Below are 23,034 nucleotides of genomic sequence, written 5' to 3'. Positions count from 1 at the left end.
CAAAATCCCACTTACCCCTCTAAGATCCCTGTCTTCCTCCAGTGGGAGAAGGAGCTTAATCAAGATAGATAATCATCAGATAGTTAGTACAGCACCTCCTCCTGAACTGTCAGGTTTTTTTCATTCAGCCCTGCTGAGTTGAACAAAAGAAAAAAAAATTAGTAATGTGTACCAGGCCAAAATGAGACCAAAGTATCTGGCTTGTCTTCAACACTAAGGGCACTTTGACACTGGTTCGCTTCAAAATCGCGGTGCGGTTTTTAACCACTTAAGGACCAAGCCGATTTCTGACACATTTTGTTTACAAGTTAAAATCTGTATTTTTTGCTAGAAAATTGCATAGAATCCCCAAACATATATATATATATATATATATATATATATATATATATATATATATATACAGTATCTCACAAAAGTGAGTACACCCCTCCCATTTTTGTAAATATTTTATTATATCTTTTCATGTGACAACACTGAAGAAATGACACTTTGCAACAATGTAAAGTAGTGAGTGTACAGCTTGTATAACAGCATAAATTTGCTGTCCCCTCAAAATAACTCAACACACAGCCATTAATGTCTAAACTGCTGGCAACAAAAATGAGTACACCCTTAAGTAGAAATGTCCAAATTGGGCCCAAAGTGTCAATATTTTGTGTGACCACCATTATTTTCCAGCACTGCCTTAATCCTCTTGGGCATGGAGTTCTCCAGAGCTTCACAGGTTGCCACTGGAGTCCTCTTCCAGTCCTCCATGACGACATCAGGAAGCTGACGGATGTTAGAGACCTTGCGCTCCTACACCTTCCGTTTGAGGATGGCCCACACATGCTCAATACGGTTTAGGTCTGGAGACAGGCTTGGCTAGTCCATCACCTTTACCCTCAGCTTCTTTAGCAAGACAGTGGTCATCTTGAAGGTGTGTTTGTGGTTGTTATGTTGGAATACTGCCCTGCGGCTCAGTCTCCGAAGAGAGGGGATCATGCTCTGCTTCAGTATGTCACAGTACATGTTGGTATTCATGGTTCCCTCAATAAATTGTAGCTCCCAAGTGCCAACAGCACTCATGCAGCCCCAGACCATGACACTCCCATCACCATGCTTGACTGTAGGCAAGACACACTTGCCTTTGTACTCCCCACCTGGTTGCAGCCACACACACTTGGCACCATCTGAACCAAATACGTTTATCTTGGTCTCATCAGACCACAGGACATGGTTCCAGTAATGCATGTCCCTAGTCTGTTTGTCTTCAGCAAACTGTTTGTGGGCTTTCTTGTGCATCATCTTTAGAAGAGGCTTCCTTCTGGGACGACAGTCATGCAGACCAATTTGATCCAGTGTGCGGCGTATGGTCTGAGCACTGACAGGCTGACCCTCACCCCTTCAACCTCTGCAGCAATGCTGGCAGCACTAAACGTCTATTTCCCAAAAACAAACAATGGATATGACGCTGGGCACGTGAACTCAAGTTCTTTGGTCGACCATGGTGAGGACTGTTCTGAGTGGAATCTGTCCTGTTAAACCACTGTATGGTCTTGGCCCCCAAGCTGCAGCTCAGTTTAAGGGTCTTGGCAATCTTCTTATAGCCTAGGCCATCTTTATGTAAAGCAACAATTCTTTTTTTCAGATCCCCAGAGAGTTCTTTGCCATGAGGTGCCATGTTGAACCTCCAGTGACCAGTATGAGAAAAAAGAGAGAAAGTAAGAGCGATAACACCAAATTTAACACACCTGCTCCCCATTCACACCTGAGACCTTGTAACACCAACAAGTCACATGATACGGGGGAGGGAAAATGGCTAATTGGGCCAAATTTAGACATTGTCACTTAGGGGTGTACTCACTTTTGTTGCCAGCAGTTTAGACATTAATGTGTGTTGAGTTATTTTGAGCAAATTTCAGCAAATTTGTCTGACAGGCAGGAGTCGGACTGTCAGATATACACACAATCCTGTTGGCTGTAGCCACTGGAAATGTGTGTAACCCCCCCCCCCCCCCCCCCGGCTGTCAGATCTGTACAACGTATGGACCTGGCAGTGAAAGGGTTAAAGAGGTATAACACTTTTTTTTTTTTTTTTTTTAAACAGGCCCCAGGTAATTTATGTTATAATGTTTTAGTATGCACCACATATTAGCACATTACAGCAGGCTTATCTGTGAAACAAAGCCCTCCAGAGCTCAGCGTTGTAGGGCAACACTTTACACCCTTAGAAAGCCTGAAGGGGGTGATTGTTTTTTGGGGTCCTGTACGCGGACTGCCAAAAAGTCTCACACACATACTTGGGAGAAGCAGCAGAATGTATTTTGAGGTGTCATTCCACATATACCCATGGCATGCATGAGCAATATATCATTTCAATGACAATTGTGTGTAGAAATTGTTATTTTTTTTTGTGACAAAAAAAATGTAATTCACTGGGCTTAACATGCTTCTCAGGAAATTCCTTGGGGTTTCTACTTTCCAAACAGGGGTCATTTGGGGGGGGGGGGGGGAGGATTGTACTGTCCTGCCATTTTAGCAATTCAAGAAATGAGATAGACAGTCAGAAAATAAAAGCTGGATAAATTCCAGTATATACAACATAGCTGTAGATGCTATAACTTATGCGCAAAACAATATACGATTATTGAGATTTTTTTTCAAAGACATGTAGCTAAATACATGTTGGCCTCAATGCATGACAAAAATTAAGTTTATTGGATATTTTATGTAAGAAAAAGTAGAAAATTTAATTTTTTCTCAAAATGTTTGTTTTTTATTTTGTTTATAATCGCAAAAAATAAAAACCGCAGAGGTCATCAAATACCACTAAAAGAAAGCTCTAATTGTGGGAAAAAAAGGACATAAATTTCATTTGAGTAAAACATTGTATGACTGCGCAATTACCAGTTAAAATCACGCAGTGCCAAATTGCAAAAAATGGCCCGGTCATTAAGGGGGTAAAACCTTCCGGTCCTTAAGTGGTTAATATAAATTTTACTACAGGACAAAGTAAAAATCGTTGACACTATTTGCTTTAAAAACATGTCAACAAAGACAGCTCAAATGTTTCAGCATTAGAGTTTAACATTTAAGCTATGGCTGGAAAACATCCCAGACTGCACTGCCATTATTCAAAAATGGTCCACCTAACAGAATACAATGAGTATAGAAGCCATCTGTTTAAAAGCTTTAGGGTCCTTTCACGCGGACAATCTGATCCGATCCCCCTGTCAGTTTTTTCAGGCGGACCTGATCGGATGCTCCATGCATCCCTATGGGGCAGCGGATGTCAGCGGAGACGTGTCCGCTGACACCCGCTGCTCTCCGATCCGATCCTGTACGTGAAATCCGGACGGATGGAAACCCTATTTTCCATCCGTCTAGCGGATCAGATCGGATGGGATCGGATGAGAATGAACAGGCGGTCCGTTCCCATCCAATCTTCCCATAGAGGTCAGCGGGGATCTGACAGCTCCATCTCCGCACACAGAGCGGAGATGGAGCTGTCATCCGCCTGCTCAGCGGGGATCAGTGGATCGATCCCCCGCTGAGCAGAACGGACCCCTTTAGACGGCGCACCGTGTTAAAGGACCCCTAAACTGAAGTAGGCCCAGATTTGCAGAAGGACAATATAGGTGAAGGCCAATTGTAGCAAGAATTTGGGTAAGGGAAGGCAGTAGACTGCCATTGTCTCTTGATTTTTCCTTTGTATTCTAAAGAGTCTGTGTACATGGGCTTTTATTTGCACCAGAACCACAGGACTGCCAAAGCAGATTGATAGAGGTTAGTAGAAGGTCAACCACAAGTTAAATGAAGCAGTGTAGGAAATAAAATACAATAAGTAAGTATCTCAATCTAATCTCAAAAACAAGCTTGCTTTGTTTGCCTATCTACTGTTCCATCACAGTTGTGTGATAGTTTGCATTTTTGGGGTTGTATTTGAGATGTGCAGAGAGAGATCACACAAACACTTGAAAGCAGGGCTACTGTTAGAAATCGTAGGGCCCCATACATCCAACTTGATGGGGCCCCCTTCGACCCCGCCCCTGACCTCACCACTGGCCCCTCTGCTGACCCCACCTCGAAACAAAATGCAGGTCGCCGGCAACCTATCATTATAGTGAACAGGGCCAGCGACCAAACCTACCACTAAGAGCCACAGGAGGAGACAGTGAAAGACTTCAGACATAGCACTTCAGAAGATGTTGAGTAGACACGTGTAGAATGGAAAAATGTTTTAGTTTCGTATATATTCATTATGTTAATAATTTTGTTTTGTTTCGGAATTCGTTTAGTATGGTTTCAGGATTAGTTAAACTTAGTTTCGTTTTAATTAAATTTAGTTTTGTTTATTCATTTTCTAACAAATTCCAAATTTTCAGAACGATTAGAATTTAGATCGGTTGAAAAACGATCGACCAATTAGAATACTGTGTGAAGAACAGTATTAAGCAGCGGCCTGGGAAACCGGATGAGTCATCAGCTGTCAGCCGGCCTCCCTACAGACAGCTGAAATGTAAACAAAACAATGACGGTGCTTTTTAAAAGAGCCAACTCGTCAAAACCACATCACTTCCAGTGTTTCTCTAGCAAATTACCTGTTTTCACAGAACACCGGAAGTTTATACACTACAGTAGGTGGCGAGTTGACTGTTTTGACAGAACACCGGGTAAGGAAGAAAAAAGGTTATCGCCACCTTGGAGGCAGCCATGTTGTTGGGTATTAGCAGGCGGACTAACATTGTTTTCTTATTATAGCGTGTACTTGCAAATTCCAATAAGCCCCCTGCTAGCAGACCCCCATAACCACCGGCCAGGGTTGTGGGGATGAGGCCCTTGTACCCATCAACATGGGACAAGGTGCTTTGGGGTGGGGGAGCAGAGCCCATAGTTTGTAGATGCTATAACTTTTGCGAAACCAATCAATATACGCTTATTAGAATTTTTTTACCAAAAATATGTAGCAGAATATATATTGTATATTGGCCTAAATTGATGAAGAAATTTGATTTTTCCAATTTTTTTTATTGGATGTGTTTTATAGCAGAAATGGTCTTTCTTTTTTTTTTTTGTTGTTTATAGCGCAAAAAAATAAAAACCACAGAAGTTATCAAATACCACCAAAGGAAACGTTTTTGTGGGGAAAAAAAAGGGCATACATTTTATTTGAGTACAGTGTCACACGACACAATTGTGCAATTGTCAATTAAAGTAACTCAATTAATACAGGGAGTGCAGAATTATTAGGCAAATGAGTATTTTTGAGGATTAATTTTATTATTGAACAACAACCATGTTCTCAATGAACCCAAAAAACTCATTAATATCAAAGCTGACTATTTTTGGAAGTAGTTTTTAGTTTGTTTTTAGTTTTAGCTATTTTAGGGGGATATCTGTGTGTGCAGGTGACTATTACTGTGCATAATTATTAGGCAACTTAACAAAAATCAAAGATACAGTATACCCATTTCAATTATTTATTTTTACCAGCGAAACCAATATAACATCTCAACATTCACAAATATACATTTCTGACATTCAAAAACAAAACAAAAACAAATCAGTGACCGATATAGCCACCTTTCTTTGCAAGGACACTCAAAAGCCTGCCATCCATGGATTCTGTCAGTGTTTTGATCTGTTCACCATCAACATTGCGTGCAGCAGCAACCACAGCCTCCCAGACACTGTTCAGAGAGGTGTACTGTTTTCCCTCCTTGTAAATCTCACATTTGATGATGGACCACAGGTTCTCAATGGGGTTCAGATCATGTGAACAAGGAGGCCATGTCATTAGCTTTTCTTCTTTTATACCCTTTCTTGCCAGCCACGCTGTAGAGTACTTGGACGCGTGTGATGGAGCATTGTCCTGCATGAAAATCATGTTTTTCTTGAAGGATGCAGACTTCTTCCTGTACCACTGCTTGAAGAAGGTGTCTTCCAGAAACTGGCAGTAGGACTGGGAGTTGAGCTTGACTCCATCCTCAACCCGAAAAGGCCCCACAAGCTCATCTTTGATGATACCAGCCCAAACCAGTACTCCACCTCCACCTTGCTGGCGTCTGAGTCGGACTGGAGCTCTCTGCCCTTTACCAATCCAGCCACGGGCCCATCCATCTGGCCCATCAAGACTCACTCTTATTTCATCAGTCCATAAAACCTTTGAAAAATCAGTCTTGAGATATTTCTCGGCCCAGTCTTGACGTTTCAGCTTGTGTGTCTTGTTCAGTGGTGGTCGTCTTTCAGCCTTTCTTACCTTGGCCATGTCTCTGAGTATTGCACACCTTGTGCTTTTGGGCACTCCAGTGATGTTGCAGCTCTGAAATATGGCCAAACTGGTGGCAAGTGGCATCTTGGCAGCTGCACGCTTGACTTTTCTCAGTTCATGGGCTGTTATTTTGCGCCTTGGTTTTTCCACACGCTTCTTGCGACCCTGTTGACTATTTTGAATGAAATGCTTGATTGTTCGATGATCACGCTTCAGAAGCTTTGCAATTTTAAGAGTGCTGCATCCCTCTGCAAGATATCTCACTATTTTTGACTTTTCTGAGCCTGTCAAGTCCTTCTTTTGACCCATTTTACCCAAGGAAAGGAAGTTGCCTAATAATTATGCACACTTGATATAGGGTGTTGATGTCATTAGACCACACCCCTTCTCATTACAGAGATGCACATCACCTAATATGCTTAATTGGTAGTAGGCTTTCGAGCCTATACAGCTTGGAGTAAGACAACATGCATAAAGAGGATGATGTGGTCAAAAATACTCATTTGCCTAATAATTCTGCACTCCCTGTACAAGTAACAGAGCTGAAGTTAATTGTGTATCAAGTTAAACAGAGTTTGCAATGTAAAGTAGAATTACCCAGTTTAGAACAAAACTCATTTTTTTCATTTTGGATAAAGTAAGGAAGTGTTATAACCCCCGTCAGATTTATTTATTTTTTTTTGCCCTTTGTGTCTCATTGCTAAGATTTCTCTTCACTTCCTGTCCCATAGCCAAACAGGAAGTGAAAGGAGATCTCTGCAAATTAAGGGAATTCCTTGGGGCCACCCAGGTCACCAGAACCAGTTTTCCATCGGAAGATTTCCCCTCTATTACTTTTCTGGGGACAACTCAAAATTTGGGACTTTCTTTTACTTTCACTTTCAATGATAATGGTAACCAAGACATGTAGAGAGGGTGAATCTCCCTAACAGGGACACAGACAGCAATAGAAACCCTGACAGGTGTTCTAATCCCTCTCTGCTCTATCCAAAACTAAAGAAAGCATTTTGCGTTTACACCTTAAGTAATGACAGATGCAGATAACAAATGTAACAATGTTAGGAAATAACAAGAATACCTAACCAAAGATGCCTATTCCACCATGGGTCCCTACATCTAATACGGCATGGCACAAATGATCAGGTCAGACACATACCAAACGCAGCTCAAATTATTCCAAGCTTTAGCTGTGTTCTAATCAGGACTTGTACAGTATGTAAGGAGATAGCCAACCCCCCCCCCCCCCCCCCGTGAGCAACATGACATTTTAAGGACTTAGTCCATTTGTAATGAAGTCAGCTAAGGAAACCAGGATATGGTGCACCAAATTTAATAAGAAAATATGAAATGTCCCCATCATTTACACAAGCCCTTTCTCAAAAAGAAATAGAACAGGAGATGGGGATTTAGAGCCGGTTCACACTTATGCGAGTGTGGGAAGGCTGCGAATCCGCAGCCTGTTCCCGCATCGCACACGCACCCCCGGCAGTTCACACTGCCATATGCGATACGCTGGGGGTGTCAATGTAATCTTAACGACACCCCCAGTTTGATCGCATATCGCAGTGCGATCGTGCAGTTCGCACAGGATCGGATCGCACAAGTGTGAACCGGTGTGCGATCCGATCCTGATGCGGCTTCCAAAAAGGGTCGTGTGCGAGTTTGCTGCGGGTGCGAATTTAGCCATACAAAGTGTATGGCTAAACTCGCACCGCACAGCCGATCGCATGTAATGAAGGAGCAGTGCGCTCCAACATTACATGCGAACCCCGCACTCGCAGAAGTGTGAACCGGGGCTAAAATTTCACCAATAATCATATTACTTGTGGTACACTGAAATGTTTGACCACAGAATTCCGTGACCATGGGGCAGTACAATAAAAGTGGTCCGGGAGCATAAAAGTGAAATGCAGACCTAGACTAGAGCAGAAACTATGGTAGCAGAGGTCAAAGCTATTCATATCTTGCTCCTAGGAGTTCTCCGTCCCATTCTTATTTAATAAAAATTAATTAGTCTTCAAGGAATTCTTGAAATCAAGACTATTTATTGATTATTACATTTAGCCAATTACTATTCAAAAACTAACAACAGATCTTTGCATGTGTAACTTAAAGATAATTAAAAGCCCTGGATGTTATCACAAAGTAAAGTGAAAACCCCTGTTATTTGTGTGTTATTTAATACATAGTTTACTTCACGATTAGAGCCACTTGCGACTTTAATAAAAAATGGTCTCCTGCTGTGATCATTTAAGAACTTCTCTCTCATCCTCTCTCTTTTAGATCTTGAAAGCCAATATAAAAGAATTATAAAGCAGAATATAATGACTATAACAAAGCTTATAAATGGGCCCTTGTTGCATTATTTGGCACACTTCCCTGCCATGTCACTCATCATTATAACTGATATCGAACAAAAAATATTATAGCTAAACCTTGCCTGTGAACTAATTATGCGGGAAGTGAACTCCACCTGTCATGCATTGGCTTGTCATTCTGTTCTGTCTTTGTAAAATACTTGTCCAGCTGCAGTTATATCCAACAAACTGATATATGACATGTACGGCACAACTCCCATAATTATCTATTAGGAAATGCTAAGTTACAATATCTCCTGTTAGACAGCAGACGTTATCTATATACAGTAATGATGAGTGACAGAGGGTGGGAAGCACACCCCACAATGCCCATTCACATCCTCTGGTGTAGTAATTTTACACTGCATAGTCTTCTACCATGGGACCATAGTAGAAAACCATGATTGATCGGGGGGTGGGGGGGTGAAACTTTCATCACCTTATTCCCCTGTTGTGAACTAGTATGTGTGTCTCCTTCATCTGAACTAGTAAAATAATCCCTAGGACCAATTACATTATTAATAACAACCAACTAATTGGCGCTGCTAGGGAATTTACCCTTTTGTGCCTAGTGACCATTGTGTTATGTGTTTGCGCGAGGAATTGCCTGAACAATTAATTATATTGAGTCATTTTTACCAGCCGAAATTCTTTAAACACAAATCGATCGAGATGCATACAGACTTAATATTGAATTAATTTCATATTTATTCACAATAATTAGTTTGATTTATGAATGGACACAGACAACAAACTTGCAAAAACATTACAAGATCGTATTCAACACTCGCTAAGGTATATTGCTACATATTTCAATAAAACGAAAGGATCAACTTCTCCCTGTGTACAAAATAACCATGTATATTCATATCTATCAGACAATATTCTGTGTTTTATGAAGCCAACAGTTATTCCCCTGCAGAAGTATTAAGTGTTAAACCACTTTAAAAAAAAAGATGTACGCTACTATAGCGCCAAACAAGAATTCATTAAAAGTGGAAATACGAAAATAAAATTTAAAAAAAATCTAAGTTTCACAAGGTAGGGCACAGATGTAGATTTAGCCAGCGGGAAGCAATGTTCAGTGGGCACAAATGGGGAAATTAGCGGTAGAGTGTTCAGATTTCCTAAATCCAAGGTGGGTATGGGGAAAAAAACGCAAGAGCAGCATAAAAACAACATCAAACGAGGGTGTAGTATGCAACCGGACAAAATTACAAGGTTTGTATACCAATGCTAGAAGCCTGGCCAACAACATGGGAGAGCCTGAGCTGCTGATGTATAAGGTGGACTTAGATTTTGTGGGGATTACAGAGACTTGGTTTGACAGCTCTCATGATTGGCTGGCGACCATTCAGGGGTATTCCCTTCATCCCAGAGATAGAGAAGGTAAAAAAGGGGGAGGGGTATGTCTGTATATTAAGAACAATGTACAGGTAAATATGAGGGATGATATTAATAATGGAGCTATGGACAAGGTAGAATCCCTATGGGTAGAACTTCAAAGGGAAGGCACTATGGGAAAAGTAATATTGGGCATATGCTATAAACCCCTGGCTTAACCAGAGGGAGGAGGGGGAGGCGGACGTCCTTTCACAGATTGGATTGGCAGCAAGGATGGGAAATGCCATTATAATGGGGGACTTTAATTATCCAGATATAGACTGGGCAAAAGGAACCGCACATTCATCCTAAATGCATCATTCATTCATTCCTAAATGTTTTGCAGGACAATTTCATGGGTCAGATGGTGAACGCACCGACAAGAAACAATGCGGTACTAGACCTACTGGTTACCAACAATACAGACCTGCTCACGGATATAGAAATACGGGGCAACTTAGGAAACAGTGACCATAGGTCAATTAGTTTCAGTATTAATCATAGTAATAGGAAGCACAAGGGTAATATAAGGACACTGAATTTCAAAAGAGCCAATTTCCCAAAACTGCGCTCTTTGCTAGAAAATATCAAATGGGATAGAACCCTGGGAACAAAGAACACGGAGGAAAAATGGGAGTGCTTCAAGAGCATACTAAACAAAGGGATTGGCCAGTTCATTCCAAAGGGGAATACATTTAAAAGAGCAAAATAAACCCTGGGTGGCTAAACTCCAACATAAAAATGCATATTAATGCTAAAGAAAAGGCCTTAAAAAAATGCAAGGCTGAGGGGTCATTGGCAGCATTCAAGAATTACAAAGAGTGCAATAAGAGATGTAAAGGCAAAATCAAGGTGGCTAAAATTGAACACGAGAGACATATAGCGGAAGAGAGTAAAAAAAACCCAAGAAATTCTTTTAGTATATAAATAGTAAGAAAGCGAGGCCAGAACACATTGGCCCCATAAAAGATGACAAAGGGAAGCTGGCCACTGAGAACAGAGAGAAGGCAGAAGTGTTAAATAATTTCTTCTCTTCAGTCTTCACAAAAGAATTGGGGGGCTACACTAACCCAGCTTGTAATGATAAATTAAATAATACACCTCAGGAAGTACCGCCATGGTTAACAGAAGATACAGTGCATTGCAAAAGTATTCGGCCCCCTTGAACTTTTCGACCTTTTGCCACATTTCAGGCTTCAAACATAAAGATATAAAACTGTAATTTTTTTGTGAAGAATCAACAACAAGTGGGACACAAAGTTCAAGGGGGCCGAATACTTTCGCAAGGCACTGTATCACACAGGGTCTTGATGATTTGCAACATAGAAATTGTGAAGTGATTATCATATTATAAGAAGGTCTTTAGCTGGTAAACGTGTTACATGAAAAGTAGTTCCTTTCTGTGCGGGGTTTCGCACTGTGTTTATCTTTCTCAGAGCTGAAACAATGGCTGGTCACAATAAAATAATAAAAAAGTCCTTCTAAATATACATAGTGTCTTCATATCCCACCTTCATGTAAACACTGATCAGGGGTTATCTTCACACTCTATTTGGACATTGTGTATTTTGTTGCAGTGGAATGTCAGTCTTTATTACTGGTCCAAGGATCATCAAATAAATTCTATTTGACGAACATAAAAATAGATTTATCCTTGGCTTCTGATGAGGAAAAATACACACACATTGTTTTTCTAACTAGTTCTGTAAGAAGGCTTGTTTACAGACCTTCAGCAAATTGAGAACAAAAACAGAATGCATTAGGTTGAAAACTTGGGTGACTTGTGTCCTGAAGTTGACCCTTTGTCTCTGGGGACCCATAAAGTCTTAAACATCCATATTGAAATTATGAAAATATATATATTACTTCCCCATAGTTCTGACAAATGGCTCCAGTACATGATTTTAGAGTTGCCACAGAGGGATTAGTCTTTTGCATGAGAGATATCTACTATTAATTTTGTTTTGTTTTTAGGACAGGAAGTGAAGAAAAATCTTCCTAATAGGGCAAAGTTAAAAAACCAAAAGGGGTCCTAACATTTTGCTACTCCTTCCAAACCAAAACATTATTTTAAGCTTTATATACCTTTAAAGGCTGTGACATTGAAAGCCTGATGCCTTTTTTTTTTGAAGTGTAGCAAACCAGTAGTAGGTCCCAAGGACCCCTTTACCACTATTTTACAAACTTCCACTGAAAATAAATAACCTTACCTGCAACAAAAAGTAACAAGGTAGATTTTGCAATGTCAGGCCTGGTTCACACTTCTGCAGCTCTGCGAGCCCCATGTTTTGGGTGGGCACGGCAGCACATTCATCTGAATGAAGGTCCCTGCTTTATTTTTCAAATCACAATCTACACGTATATCATGGGAACCACCTACACAAATGTAAACCAGGCCTTAGGGCAGGTTCACACTGGTCCGACATGTGCTCCGACTTTGAAAGCACAAGTCGCATGACATGTTAAAATCAATGGTTCCCTATGAGAGCCGTCTTAACTGGTCTGACATGGGTTGGTCCAACTTTGAAAGAGGTTCCTTCACTGGTCTGATTTGGGTGTGATTTGAGCCCTTTGATTTGAATGGAAGTCGCATCAAAGTCGGATCATCATTTTAACTGATCTGATTTGTGGCATGTGACTTGTGCTCTTAGATCAAGTGTATGCAATGTTAGCATTGTAACATCCCCCCACAAAATGGCATGGGGTCCTCCCCAAAATCCATACCAGACCCTTATCCGAGCATGCAGCCAGGCAGGTTAGGAAAGGGGGGGGGGGAAGGAGCAAGCGCCCCCCTTCTGAAACATACTAGGAAACATGCCGGTAACATGTGGGGGTGGGTGCCTTTGGGCAGGGGGGCTCTGTCCCCCATCATAGCTCCAACATCAAGCACAATGTCTTCTATCTCCGCTTCCTCAGCCGATGTCTTATTTCTCCGCTGCTGCCCACTGAAAATAAAAAAATGCTCCTTCTCAGATGCTGGCTTCCGCTGTTCTGTCAGCTCCAATGTCTAACAGTTCTTATAAAGCGGTGGGATGTGGCCAGCAGGTGAAGTCACCCTGAGATTCGGGGGACCTGGTGGCTCCCAGCACTTCCTGGAGAATTCAGAGACACTGGGGAACTGTTGATGTCACTTTTAGGTGCTGCAAACTTGCGCTACGCCCACCCAACCTGGCTGGTGTCTCCGAGTTCTCCAGGGAGCGCTAAGAGGCACCAGCACCCCCGGACCTCTAGCCATGCATATACCAGCGGCTTTACGCGGATGATCACCAGACTTCTTAATGCTGGATATTTTACATTAAAACTTTGATCATACTACACTTAGAAGGTGCTGCTCGACGCTACTCGTATAGCAAGACGTTATTTGTATATCAAGTTAAAATTAAAAAACATTTTTGCTCGTCTTCCAAAACACTTGCAATCCAAGTTACTCGCAATCCAAGGTTTCATTGTATATGGTTCTGTTCGTTGACTGCATTGGACTCATGGAAGTACTGGTCATCCTCATTGACTTAACTTGTGCCCCTGTGTTTTACTTAGTCACATAACCTTGAGTTGACCTCTAATATCCTTAAAACCTACAGCAGGAGATAAATTATTCCCCATTATCTACATTTTAGCTATTGCAGGCCAGTTAAATCTTAAATCAAACATAAGGGGACACAGATGCCTACTGAGGTACAGAGAATCTATTTCAATCAATTTTCCCTCCTGGAGAGAATGTATTACCAGATACAACTCAGTCTCTCTCTTCAGAAAGATTTTAGCTCTTGTTGATAGGATTAACCCTTCGATGACAGGAAAACTCCTTTGAAGCATTTCAGACCTTACTTGGTCAGTAAAAAATCATTATAGCATCTAATTATCCCCAGTCAAAACGGATAGTTCTGGCAATTACTGATATTTGAATGTTATTTTTGAAATTGAAAAGTCAGTTGCATCAACATTTCATTAACCTCAGTAGAGCTCAGCTGAATTTAAAAAATGTATTGTGCATGTCTAAAAACTTAGATAACTATTTTCTGTATGTTTCCTATTAGAATGCATTGTATAATATGCAGACTAGTGCTATATGTTATATGGGATGGATACAGGAATGAGACCGTCATTTTTTTACTAGAATTGTTTATGTACTTCCATGCTTATCTCTGGTCTGAAAAATATATAGCTTATAGATAAGGTGTAATATCTAATAGGCCATTGCTTACTCTGCATAAAAATACAATAGACCTGCACCTAGATATAAAATAAAATGAAATAAATCTATAGTCTTTTAAAAAAATATTTTTTGGGAAGTTTCTGTGAATATGATCATATTGGTATTAATAATGTTATCAAGTTAAATTTTCAAACATCTGTTTATAGTCTTGTAACAATATAGGTACATGGAGGTAGCCTTTTTTCCTCATCATATATACATATTGTACCTCTTGTTTAATAGCACATTACGATGTGCATTACTTTTTACCGCTGCTGATTCCCAGGACTGCGCATCAAGATTCACTTGGTCAGGTGGATATTTGCATTTCTCCAAGATCATAATGAACTATGAACTAGTATGGAGTCCTAATCAAAACTGGGCATCAATAAGATGCTTTTGTGACTAGGGAAATACAACCAATATCTACTCTATGACATATACAATTGAAATAAATGTAAAGATCCATATAATCATGTGCCAAATATCATGAGGTATAATATAACACCTTATGGCGTCGTGGTAAAGCTGCTTATATACGATATCTGATTTATTATCAACTTCCTGGTGTTTGCCATGCAATTTTGTAGATCTTTTCTATTTACTAGAATAGTAAAGGGTAATTTGGACTGCTTACTGGTCCTCTCAGGGATCCCACATATCATACTTCCAGTTGATGGGTTGCATGAGATCAAGCAGGGGTGCAACTTCTAAGCTGGCCATACATTATACAGTTTTCTTATTCAATTTCCTTGAGATTTACCTTCAACTATGTAGTGCAAGGGCCTACCTGATTGCATACAAATTTAAAGTATTGTTTAGGTTTGACCACTTATTATAATGTTTTGGTAAATCTAAAGAAAATTGTACAAGAAAATTGTATAATGTATGGCCAGCCTTGGTAAAAGTAGTAGCCAAACCGACTCTTGACAGGATCTTAAAATATATATATAGTATCTCACAAAAGTGAGTACATCCCTCACATTTTTGTAAATATTTTATTATATCTTTTCATGTGACAGCACTGAAGAAATGACACTTTGCTACAAAGCAAAGTAGTGAGTGTACAGCTTGTATAACAGTGTAAATTTGCTGTCCCCTCAAAATAACTCAACACACAGTCCTTAATATCGAAACCGCTGGCAACAAAAGTGAGTACACCCCTAAGTGAAAATGTCCAAATTGGGCCCAATTAGCCATTTTTCCTCCCTGGTGTCAAGTGACTCATTAGTGTTACAAGGTCTTAGGTGTGAATGGGGTGCAGGTGTGTAAAATTTGGTGTTATCGCTCTCACTCTGTTGTGCGTTTTACACGTTCGAGAATATTATTCTGAACGAGTATAACGAGTTCTTTTTGATCGATTAATTTCTTTTTAAAAGCATATACCAATCTTAGTGAAACAGTCTACAATAGGGAATATATAAGAATATTTATTCACAAGACATGTCTTCACAATAAATGATCAGACTTGAGTGACACAAAGAGATTACCTTACATAAAAGACAAACTTAAAACGATAAATGCAATGTGATATTTAGCTTAATGATGAAAGTAAAATAAAGCAAGATTACGTTTTTCCCAGATGTAGTAGCATAAACCATATTTAAGTGTGCTATATAATCAGACCACAATTGTCTGCGAATTGTGAAGTCCGACAATCACTCCACTGCAGATGAAGCGAGAATAGGCCATGCAAAACGAGAGACTAATACGCCAATATGCGCTAAATCTGATATTGATAAAAATGTATAAAAAGCAAAAAATCAGCTCTTGGAGAGAAATCTACATATGGTTAATACGGCTGGGACTGTAATCTCGTTACCCTTTAATATGAAATATAAAACATTTAAGGAAGGAAATAAACAATATTAAGTAATATCAAATAACACAGCAAGGTATATTTACCATATTTAAAATGGCTGCTAGCTTAGAATGGTCGTTACCAGAGTCCTTAAGATAACTGCCTTCCCAAGATGGTGGTCAGTTAGGGAGGAGTTTCGTTTGGCGTCCTTCAAAGTTTCAGATACATGATGGAGCAAGATGGAGTCTGTATAGATGAGTCTATGCATGGCTGTAGTAGCGTGTGTGTTGTATGTGTGATGTATGTTGGGCAATCTTGTGTTGTGAATGTGTTGTGTTGTGTTGTGTGTCCTATTACATCTGGGGTTCCTTTTTATATTGTGTTGAACAAAAGGGCAGTAAAAATTACCATAAGCCAAACCCAGTGGGAGGAACATTATCCCCATTGGTTGGGATTACTTAACCATTAACTGCTGAGGTCATTGGGCGACACCTCTACTAGTCATTCGGTATATTTGATATTAAAACTATATGATAATTTCTTTATATTTAAGAATATCATAAAAACAACATAATAATTTATCCATACTCTCATCCTCTATACATGTCCATCTAATATCCACCATGTATCTAAGTAAAGATTGGACCTGGTAACTGGATCTGGTAACTTTATTGAATTAAGAATATTACTAATACAATATATATATATATATATATATATATTGATTGGAAATGACTGATTTACCCATATACTTTACATTTAGTAGCGGTAAGAATTATATAGATACATATACAGTTATATATATTGATACACAACAACTTGTATATGTAAACTTTTCTACACACGGGTTATTTCCGATCAAAATATTATCCATTAAGGGATTATTATGTTAACAACAATACATTCATGATTTGGGACTGGACATAAAATATGGGAGAATTTCTGACCATTTGACACTACTATATGATAGATATAATGTACTTCTCAATAGAAGATTGTCATAACAACATAAGTTCCACAACCCCCTTTTGTATATGATGGGATGAGGATGTTGTATAAGCTTATGATTATATGAAATTCATTTGAGGATGCAGTTCTCATCAGTCTAAGTGACAATGTCTATTTGACACTATGTAGATTCCAATGGACAATTGTCTGTATGACACACTCTCTACCCCCCTGTTGGTGTGTAGGTAAATGAATGAGCGCCAGTTCACACTGGCGCGACGCTACTTTCAGGGGCGACCTCCGAGATCGCGGTGCGAGCAGCGCGCCGCGACCTCGGAGCGGCCGCCACAGACTTCATAACATTGAAGTCTATGGCGGTCGCCTCCTGGTCGCCCCAAAGAGGCTCCGGACCCTTTTTCTAGGTCGGAGCGACTTGTGTCGCTCCTATTAGAACGGGTACGTAGCTTCCCTATGGGAGGTGACCTGCGGCGACCTGTGAGGCGACCAGGTCACCTCACAGGTCGCCCTAGTGTGAACCGGGGCTTACAGACTCTAGTCTTTGTCCAGGCAGTTTTCTGTTTTGTTTGTCTTCTCATGGTTGAAACAATAGTCTATCTACAGGTGTGATCCTGAATTTGAGTTTTGGCCATTGTGTGATAAAAAGTCTCATGGCCAGAACATAATGTTTTATGATCCCTCTGGTTTCTCTCTTTTCATTACTTTTTATCATTTGAGGTCTGTTGTATGTACCTCCCCCCCCCCCCCCCCCAAGGCCGTTCCACCTGGGATAAGCAATTTAGTTGCCTGCCTTTCCAGAGCATTATATTCAAAGTTTACCAAACACAATTTCCTTTTGGGGGCAGATGACATAGCTTCTTATCTCAAAGTTCATGTAAATAAAACAATTTCAACAATGGACACAATGTGTGCTTCAAACTGAAGGGGTTTTGACTCAATCTGTAACAAGGTCATTTGAGGCCTCAAAGTTCACAATTCTTGACCTGTAATAATAAAAATGTATTTCTATTTCGTACTGGAAGTCTAACAACTCTCTAATACTGGTCACTGGAAGTTCAACATGGCACCTCATGGCAAAGAACTTTCTGAGGATCTGAAAAAAAGAATTGTTGCTCTATATAAAGATAAAGGCATATGCTATAAGAAGATTTCCAAGACCCAGAAACCGAGCTGCAGCACGGTGCCTAAGACCATACAGCGGTTTAACAGGACAGGTTCCACTCAGAACAGGCCTCGTCATGGTCGACCAAGGGAGTTGAGTGCACGTGCTCAGCATCATATCCAGAGGTTGTCTTTGGGAAATAGACAAAGAGTGCTGCCAGCATTGCTGCAGAGGTTGAAGGGGTGGGGGATCAGCCTGTCAGTGCTCACTGCATCAAATTGGTCTGCCTGGCTGTTGTCCCAGAAGGAAGCCTCTTCTAAAGATGATGTACAAGAAAGCTTGCAGTAAATTTGCTGAAGACAAGCAGACTAAGGACAAGGATTACTGGAACCATGTCCTGTGGTCTGATGAGACCAAGATAAGCCTATTTGGTTCAGATGGTGTCAAGCATGTGTGGTGGCAACCAGGTGAAGAGTACAAAGACAAGTGTGTCATGCCTACAGTCAAGCATGGTGGTGGGAGTGTCATGGTTTGGGGCTGCATGAGTGCTGCCGGCACTGGGGGCTACAGTTCATTGAGGGAACCATGAATACAAACATGTACTGTGACATACTGAAGCAGAGCATGATCCCATCCCTTCAGAGACTGCGCTGCAGGGCAGTATTCCAACATGATAACAACCCCAAACACACCTGCACGATGACCACTGCCTTGCTAAAGAAGCTGAAGGTAAAGGTGATGGAGTGGCCAAGCATGTCTATAGACCTAAACCCTATTGAGCATCTGTGGGCCATCCTCAAACCGAAGGTGAAGGAGCGCAACATCCACCAGGTCCGTGATGTTGTCATGGAGAATTGGAAGAGTACTCCAGTGGCAACCTGTGAAGCTCTGGTGAACTTCATATCCAAGAGGGTTAAGGCAGTGCTGGAAAATAATGGTGGCCACACAAAATATTAACACTTTGGGCCCAATTTAGACATTTTGACTTAGGGGTGTATTCACTTTTGTTGCCAGCGGTTTAGACATTAATGGCTGTGTGATGAGTTATTTTGAGGGGACAGCAAATTTACACTACTGTACACTCACTACTTTACATTGTAGCAAAGTGTCATTTCTTCAGTGTTGTCACATGAAAAGATATAATAAAATATTTACAAAAATTTGAAGAGTGTACTCAATTTTGTGAGATACTGTATATGAAGCTTTATTTATATACAGGGTAAAACAACAGGGTAGCCAGCACTTAAGTGTTTCAACATATACATGGCCTTTATCATATGATTAAGGCCATGTAGGCTAAAACACATCAGCGTGGGCTACCCAGTTTTTGTACCCTGTATACCAATAAAGGCTTCATATTCATTTTAAGATCCTGTTGGGTTTCAGCTTTGGTACTACTTTTAGATTGTCCTTAGGCTTGCAGGAGCCACTGCCTGAGCACCGACCTACCACCCAGCCTGATTGGGAGGTGAGGTTTGAGAGTGGTAAGTCCTTTATTGCTACTCTTTTATTAAGTTGCAGAAAGCACAGAGGATTGAAGAGTAAAATAATGCACCCACTGTGATATTTTATACTAAAACAAAGAAAATGCTATACTTGGCCTCAAAGGTAAGTATAGTGTTGCCTTACTCGGAATATGACATCACATGGGTTTGGGAATCATACCGCTCAGGTCCCTGTAAGCTCTGCAACTAACCTATCATTACCCGGAGGTCTGTGTGTCAGGGATGGGAACTTCTTGTGAATTTGCAAGGGGTTCAAATGACCCCTTTATCAGTCCACATAATGAACTGATTTGCATTGCAGAGAAATTGAGTGTTCCAAGAGCATCATCCAATGGCCATGGATCAGCCCAGATCATGGTGCATGTAGGGTTGGGCAGTTTACTTGTCACTAATATTTAGAATTTACTTTACCTGTAGATCACATTTATGTTTCTAACATTTCCCCCAAGACAAAAATCTACAATCCCTGGCCTTTGCAAGAAGCACTGTTGTGACCTAAATTATTTGTGAGTTTCTCCTTTAAAGTTATAACAAATGGTAACATTCACTGCAGCTTCTGGTTTTGACCTTCAATTCTGTACTAAGTCAATTTTAAAGGATCATAAAGTTAACTGTCCCACTGAGCATATCAAACGTTGGTAATTTACACATTATAATATATTCATATATTACCTACAAGGAAGATAAATAAAATGTATACATCCTAAGACATGTTAAAGAATCTACAGGACAGTGATTAGGGTTTTTTTAACCAAAGTTATTTTATAAAACATGAGTTTTTTGACAAACCTGTGCTCACATCCAAAGCCAAATGGTCTATAGCCAGTGAGAAGCCAGGCAGCCCAATCTAGAAGCAGCTAGGTTTTTAAAGGAAACCCTTTGAACAATAAAAGGATGAGTGTGTCACAAAGTTTGAATAAGTCCAGTAAAAAAAAAAAATATGATATTTGATCAAAAAGAGAAAACATTTGAAGACTCAAAACTCAGTTAGGACTAAGGAACAAAATAACATATCATAATATATGTGGAGTATCTAAAATCACAAACCCTGGTCTATAACATAATAGCAAAGGTATGTGCTTAAAAAATTTAATCTATGGTATACTGTGCAAAGATTATGGCTTTATGTACGTATGCTAAAAATAAATATTAACTGAAAGAAAATAGTAAAAGGACCAAGTATCACATCTAATACATTGAACAAATACATAAATATTTGTGTAAATAACAAGATAACCCCAAAGAAATAATATCAATAAAACCAATGAATATGTAGTATAACAAATATATACAAATAAACACCAATGTATAAAATTGTATCAATAATTAAAATTTAAATAATCAATATGTATACAAGCCTTAAAATCTATACTAGCACCAGCAACAAAATCAACATTAGTTTATCAAAAATTTTGAATAAATTCATAATTATAAAATAATGTAGAAAAGATAGAGGTTGAGCAACCCTCCCCACCCCCCCCCCCACCCCCACACACCTGTACTCAATCAGTGTCCACCATCAAGTGGATATAGGAGGAGTCCCCTGTAGTGCATTTGCACATCCTTCCCAGCAAGGAGTATTATCTCCAAGGGTTAGAAGGGCTGGATTCATCTCTTTTTCATGGATAGTGTAGGACCCACTGATAATGGGGTACTTTGACGCAGTAGTGGGCTTGAGCACGATATGGCCATATGGTGGGACCAAACCCCCATTTTTATTTATGGATTGTCTTCAGATTTGGTAGTTATTTCTTTTGCATTTGCGCGCTATTCTTTTTTAATATAAATGTAGAAAAGATACGAATATCACAAGAAGAGATATCTGTACTCGTTCAAAATAAATTTTACAAAAAAAAAAAGGAAATATTAAAACCTATGACTATACTCATAGCAGCAAAAGTTTTCTAATTTGTACACACTGCTGGAACTTTCTCGGTAGCAGTCCATGCAGTGGCCAGGGGTGGGCCTGGTCTGGAAGCTCCCCTTGTGAGTCCCTGGTTTCAGAACAGTCTGCAGAGCAATAGCAGGTGCCCAATTTTGAAATACTGATCATTTCAGCATCGGTACTACTTTATCATTATTGTAGATCAATGTCTCCCCTGATGCAGAGCAGCTACAGATCACTCATTAGCACGGGTGCCCACAGTTGAGTAAAATACCATAGTAACTCTCTTGGTCATGCAATCTGCCACATAAATGAAGGAGAATAGAATAGGACGTTTCACTTTTGCTTCCCGATAGGTGCCATTACTGACAACCGGTCTAAATGGTAAGTGTGTTTGTGTAGGTCAGCCTTTCTTAACCTTTTCAACACAAAGGAACCCTTGAAATAATGTTCCAGTCTCGGGAAATCCCTGCTAAAAATGACTATATCTACAACTCATGATACATTAGTGTGATGGTCAGTGCTCCTTACTAGGGTTGAGCGGACACCTAGATGTCCGTGTTCGACGGGTTCGGCCGAACTTTAAAAAAAAGTCCGGGTCCGTGTCCCGGACTTTTACCGAACTTTTCCCGGACACCGAACCCCATTGAAGTCAATGGGGACCCGAACTTTAAGGCACTAAAATGGCTCTAAAACACCAAAGGAAAGGGCTAGAGTGCTGCAAATGGCAGCAAAACGTAATTAAGAGCATGGCAAGTGCTCTGCAAACAAATGTGGATAGGGAAATAACTTAAAACAACAAAAAAAAACAGAAAAATAAAACAATGTTCTTCTTCATCTCTGAAGGACGAGGCCCATATGGAGTAGGAGGGAGGTTGAGGTGGTGGTGGATGTGGCGGTGACATAGGCGTGCGCACAGGGTGTGCTGGGTGTGCCTGGGCACACCCTAATCACCTAGGGCACATAGCATTGCCAGTGAGGAGATGGGAAAGATCTCCCTGGGACCTGCTCTGCTCTATTTCTCCTTGCCTACAGGTACATGGCCCCGATACATTACTCTCCCTGCTGGCAAACACATGCATGTGTATTTCAACTTTGGGGTGCACACCTTAATGCAATAGGCTGCGCACACCTATGGGCGGTGTAGGTGGAAGCGGCGGTGGAGGAGGACCAGGGCCGGATTAACAGCATCATGGGCTTGGTGCTGAGGATTTTGAAGGGCCTTAGGGCCGTGCCTTGCCATGCACCCAGAGGAGGAAGGGTGCAGCCATGCATGCCTAATTCAACATGGGATGCTGTCTCTGAAGCCCATAAACACATCCATGCATCGCCAACTGTCCCTCCTTGTCCGGCCTTCACGCTGTGTGGGGAGGTTCTGAGGGTGCTGCCTGGGGAAGCGAGCATAGAAGCCAGACTTCTGTGTTTACAAGTGACAGAAGAGCGGTAACAGTGAATATGGCCAACCCGGGGCCTATATAAAAGGTAGGGGCCTGGAGCTGCAGCTCCAATAGACCCTACATTAATCTGGCCCTGAGGAGGAGGACGAGGTAGCCAACACTGCTTCTTTTCACAAATTTTAAATGA

Source organism: Pelophylax lessonae, assembly GCF_965119305.1.
Source record: "Pelophylax lessonae genome assembly, chromosome: 13".
NCBI lineage: Eukaryota > Metazoa > Chordata > Amphibia > Anura > Ranidae > Pelophylax > Pelophylax lessonae.
The sequence above is the reverse complement of the archived record's forward strand: the minus strand, read 5'-3'. Positions refer to the sequence as shown.